Source organism: Arachis ipaensis, chromosome B2 (genome assembly GCF_059453495.1).
Source record: "Arachis ipaensis isolate K30076 ecotype BB chromosome B2, ASM5945349v1, whole genome shotgun sequence".
Taxonomy (NCBI): Eukaryota; Viridiplantae; Streptophyta; class Magnoliopsida; order Fabales; family Fabaceae; genus Arachis; species Arachis ipaensis.
In genome coordinates this window covers 75,670,702-75,676,701 of record NC_142437.1, presented here as the reverse complement: position 1 = coordinate 75,676,701, position 6,000 = coordinate 75,670,702, and positions in this window count along the sequence as shown.

The window sequence follows — 6,000 nt, the reverse complement described above, 5'->3', positions numbered from 1 at the left end:
AACCAAGCTGTCCCTAACTATGTGCTTGTGGCGTGAATGTGTCAAGTGAAAAGCTTGAGACTGAGCGGTTAAAGTCATGATCCAAAGCAAAAAGAGTGTGCTTAAGAGCTCTGGACACCTCTAATTGGGGACTCTAGCAAAGCTGAGTCATAATCTGAAAAGGTTCACCCAGTTATGTGTCTGTGGCATTTATGTATCCGGTGGTAATACTGGAAAACAAAATACTTAGGGTCACAGCCAAGACTCATAAAGTAACTGTGTTCAAGAATCAACATACTGAACTAGGAGAATCAATAACGCTATCTAAATTCTAAGTTCCTATAGATGCCAATCATTCTAACCTTCAAAGGATAAAGTGAGATGCCAAAACTGTTCAGAAGCAAAAAGCTAATAGCCCCGCTCATCTAATTTAGACTGATCTTCATAGATGTTTTTGGAATTCATTGAATATTCTGTTCTTTTTATCCTATTTGATTTTTAGTTGCTTGGGGACAAGTGGTGCACGAAATTGTGATCTCAGGCAACGGTGCCAGAAACTCTGTACGCACGTCTTAATAAATTGTTTTTCATTCACAACTTCGATACAACTAACCAGCAAGTGCACTGGGTCGTCCAAGTAATAAACCTTACGTGAGTAAGGGTCGATCCCACGGAAATTGTTGGTATGAAGCAAGCTATGGTCACCTTGTAGATCTCAGTCAGGCGGATATAAAATAGTTATGGAGTTTTCGAAATTAAATAATAAGTAAACAAAAAATAAGGATAGAAACACTTATGTGATTCATTGGTGAGAATTTCAGACAAGCGTATAGAGATGCTTTCGTTCCTCTGAATCTCTGCTTTCCCGCTGTCTTCATCCAATCAGTCTTACTCCTTTCCATGGCTGGCTTTATGTAAGGACATCACCGTTGTCAATGGCTACTTTTAATCCTCTCTGAAAAATGGTCCGATGCGCTGTCACTGAATGGCTAATCGTCTGGAGGCATCACCCTTGCCAATGGCTGCATCCTATCCTCTTGTGAAAATGGTCCAAATGCTCTGTTACAGCACGGCTAATCATCTGAGGTTCTCGATCATGCTGGAATAGGATTCACCCTCCTTTTGCGTCTGTCACTACGCCCAGCAATCGCGAGTTTGAAGTTCGTCACAGTCATTCAATCCCAGAATCCTACTCGGAATACCACAGACAAGGTTTAGACTTTCCGGACTCTCATGAATGTCACCATCAATCTAGCTTATACCACGAAGACTCTGATTAAGAGATCCAAGAGATACTCATTCAATCTAAGGTAGAACGGAAGTGGTTGTCAGGCACGCGTTCATAGGGAATGATGATGATTGTCAGGTTCATCACATTCATGTTGAAGTGCGAATGAATATCTTAGAAGCGGAATAACTTGAATGGAATAGAAAAATAGTAGTACTTTGCATTAATCTTTGAGGAACAGCAGAGCTCCACACCTTAATCTATGGAGTGTAGAAACTCTACCGTTGAAAATACATAAGTGAAAGGTCCAGGCATGGCCGAATGGCCAGCCCCCAAAACGTGATCAAAGATGATCCGAAGATCATAAGATGTCTATTACAATAGTAAAAAGTCCTATTTATACTAAACTAGTTACTAGAGTTTACAGAAGTAAGTAATTGATGCATAAATCCACTTCCAGGGCCCACTTGGTGTGTGCTTGGGCTGAGCTTGAATGTTACACGTGTAGAGGTCAATCTTGGAGTTGAACGCCAGTTTGTAACGTATTTCTGGCGTTCAACTCTGGCTTGTGACGTGTTTCTGGCGTTTAACTCCAGACAGCAGCGTAGAACTGGCGTTCAACGCCCTTTTATGTCGTCTAAACTCGGCCAAAGTATGAACTATTATATATTGCTGGAAAGCCCTGGATGTCTACTTTCCAACGCAATTGGAAGCGCGCCATTTTGAGTTCTGTAGCTCCAGATAATCCACTTTGAGTGCAGGGAGGTCAGAATCCAACAGCATCAGTAGTCCTTCTTCAACCTCTGAATCTGATTTTTGCTCAAGTCCCTCAATTTCAGTCAGAAAATACCTGAAATCACAGAAAAACACACAAACTCATAGTAAAGTCCAGAAATGTGAATTTAACATAAAAACTAATGAAAACATCCCTAAAAGTAACCAGATTCTACTAAAAACATACTAAAAACAGTGCCAAAAAGCGTATAAATTATCCGCTCATCAACAAGCAACAATTTAAGTTTGGTGTTGTGATGAGCGGATAATTTATACGCTTTTTGGCACTATTTTAGGTAGTTTTTAGTATGTTTTAGTTAGTTTTTATTATATTTTTATTAGTTTTTAATTAAAAATCACATTTTTGGACTTTACTATGAATTTGTGTATTTTTCTGTGATTTCAAGTATTTTCTGGCTGAAATTGAGGGACCTGAGCAAAAATCTGATTCAGAGGCTGAAAAAGGACTGCAGATGTTGTTGGATTCTGACCTCCCTGCACTCGAAGTGGATTTTTTGGAGCTACAGAAGCCCAATTGGGTCGCTCTCAATTGCGTTGGAAAGTAGACATCCTAGGATTTCTAGAAATAGATAATAGTCCACACTTTGCTCGAGATTTGATGGCCCAAACCGGCATTCCAAATCAGCATAAAAATTCCTGCGTCAAAACGCCAGAACTGGCATAAAAGCTGGAGTTAAATGCCCAAACTGGCACAAAAGCTGGCGTTTAACTACAAGAAAATTCTCTACATGTGAAAGCTTCAATGCTCAGCCCAAGCACACACCAAGTGGGCTCGGAAGTGGATTTCTGCATCATTTACTTATTTCTGTAAACCCTAGGCTACTAGTTCTCTATAAATAGGACCTTTTGCTATTGTATTTTCATCTTTCAATAAATCTTTTAATCATGTTTTGATGATTGAACCCTCTGTGGGAGGCTGGCCATTCGGCCATGCCTAGACCTTTTGTTCTTATGTATTTTCAACGGTGGAGTTTCTACACACCATAGACTAAGGTGTGGAGCTCTGCTGTTCTTCATGAATTAATGCAAAGTACTATTGTTTTTCTATTCAATTTAAGCTTATTCTTATTCCAAGATATTTAATCATACTTCAACCTGATGATTGTGATGATTCGTGACACTTATCATTATTCTCACCTATGAATGCGTGCCTCACAACCACTTCCGTTCTATTTGCAATAGCTTGAGTGTGTATCTCTTAGCCTCCATTCCGAAAGATCGGAGTCTTCGTGGCATAAGCTAGAATTATTGGCGGCCATTCTTGAGATCCGGAAAGTCTAAACCTTGTCTGTGGTATTCCGGGTAGGATCTGGGAAGGGATGACTATGACAAGCTTCAAACTCGCGAGTGTTGGGCGTAGTGACAGACGCAAAAGGATAAATGGATCCTATTCCAACATGATTGAGAACCGACAGATGATTAGCCGTGCGGTGACAGTGCATTTGGACCATTTTCACTGAGAGGACGGGAGGTAGCCAGTGACAACGGTGAAACCCAACATACAGCTTGCCATGGAAAGGAGTATGAATGTTGGATGAAGACAATAGGAAAGCAGAAGTTCAGGAGGAACAAAGCATCTTCATACGCTTATCTGAAATTCTCACCAATGAATTACATAAGTATCTCTATCTTATTTTATATTTTATTCATCTTTTAATTATCAATTCTCCATAACCATTTGAATCTGCCTGACTGAGATTTACAAGATGACCATAGCTTGCTTCAAGCCAACAATCTCCGTGGGATCGACCCTTTTACTCATGTAAGGTTTATTACTTGGACGACCCAGTGCACTTGCTGGTTAGTTGTGCGGAATTGTGAAAAAGAGTTGAGATTACAATTGTGTGTACCAAGTTGTTGGCACCATTGATGATCACAATTTTGTGCACCACTCTTGTTGAGGTCCATGAGTGGGCTCTCTTATATGCTCCATCCTTTTCTTAGTGATAGGCTTGTCTTCATCAATGAGGATGTCTTCCTCTATGTCAATTCCAGCTGAATTGTAGAGGTGACAAATAAGGTGAGGAAAGGCTAACCTTGCCAAAGTGGAGGACTTGTCAGCCACCTTGTAGAGTTCTTGAGGTATAATCTCATGAACTTCCACTTCCTCCCCAATCATGATACTATGGATCATGATGGCCCAATCCACAGTTACTTCGGATTGGTTGCTAGTAGGAATGATAGAGCGTTGGATGAACTCCAACCATCCTCTAGCTATAGGCTTAAGGTCTGGTCTTCTCAATTGAACCGGCTTGCCTCTTGAGTCAACTTTCCATTGAGCTCCTTCCACACATATGTCCATGAGGACTTGGTCCAACCTTTGATCAAAGTTGACCCTTCTAGTGTAGGGCGTGCATTTTCTTGCATCATTGGCAAGTTGAACGCGAACCTTACATTTTCCGGACTGAAATCTAAGTATTTCCCCCGAACCATTGTAAGCCAATTCTTTGGATTCGGGTTCATAATTTGATCATGGTTCCTTGTGATCCATGCGTTTTCATAGAACTCTTGAACCATTAGGATTCCGACTTGTTGAAGAGGATTGGAGAGTACTTCCCATCCTCTTCTTCTAATCTCTTGTCGGATCTCTGGATATTTGCCCTTTTTGAGCTTAAAAAGGACCTCAGAGATCACCTTTTTCTTGGCCACAACTTCATAGAAGTGGTCTTGATGGACCTTTGAGATATCTCTCCATCTCCCATAACTCAGAGGTGGAAGCAATTGCCTTTCCTTTCCTCTTTCTTGAGGTTTCTCTGGCCTTAGGTGCCATTAATGGTTATGGAAAAATAAAAAGCAACGCTTTTACCACACCAAACTTAAAATGTTTGCTCGTCCTCGAGCAAAAGAAGAAGGAAAATAGTAGAAGAAGAAGAAAATGGAGGAGATGGAGGGGAAGAGTGTATTCGGCCAAGGGGGAAGAAGTGTTTGTAATGTATGAAAATGAGGTAGTGTTGAGGGGTTTATATAGGGGTAGGGGAAGGGTTAGGTTTCGTGTATTAGGGTTGGGTTTGGGAGGGAAAGGATATTTGAATTTAGAGGTAGGTGGGGTTTTTTTGGGAAAGAGTGGATGGATGTGAGTGGTGGAGAGTATTTGGGGAAGAGATATGGAGGTGATTGGTGAAGGGTATTTGAGGAAGAGTGTTATGAAAGGGTGTGAAGAGGAGAGAAGAAGAGGTGGGGTAGGTGGGGATCCTGTGGGATTCTGATGAGCGGATAATTTATACGCTTTTTGACATTGTTTTTAGTATATTTTTAGTAGGATCTAGTTACTTTTAGGGATGTTTTCATTAGTTTTTATGTTAAATTCACATTTCTGGACTTTACTATGAGTTTGTGTATTTTTCTGTGATTTCAGGTATTTTCTGGCTGAAATTGAGGGACTTGAGCAAAAATCAGATTCAGAGGTTAAAGAAGGACTGCTGATGCTGTTGGATTCTGACCTCCCTGCACTCAAAGTGGATTTTCTGGAGCTACAGAACTCGAAATGGCGCGCTTCCAATTGCGTTAAAAGTCGACATCCAGGGCTTTCCAGTAATGTATAATAGTCCATACTTTGCCCATGTTTAGACGACGCAAACTGGCGTTCAACGCCAGTTCTCTGCCCAATTCTGGCGTCCAGCGCCAGAAACAAGTTGCAAAGTGGAGTTCAACGCCCAAACTGGCACAAAAGCTGGCGTTCAACTCCAGGAATGACCTCTACACGTGTAACACTCAAGCTCAGCCCAAGCACACACCAAGTGGGCCCCAGAAGTGGATTTATACATCAATTACTTACTTCTGTAAACCTTAGTAGCTAGTTGAATAGAACTTGTTATCATTGTATTCACAGTCTTGGTTACTCCGGTTCCCCTCTGGGGCTGAGACCAATGAACTCCATTATCACTTATGTATTTTCAACGGTAGAGTTTCTACACTCCATAGATTAAGGTGTGGAGCTCTGCTGTTCCTCAAAGATTAATGCAAAGTACTACTGTTTTCTATTCAATTCATCTTATTTC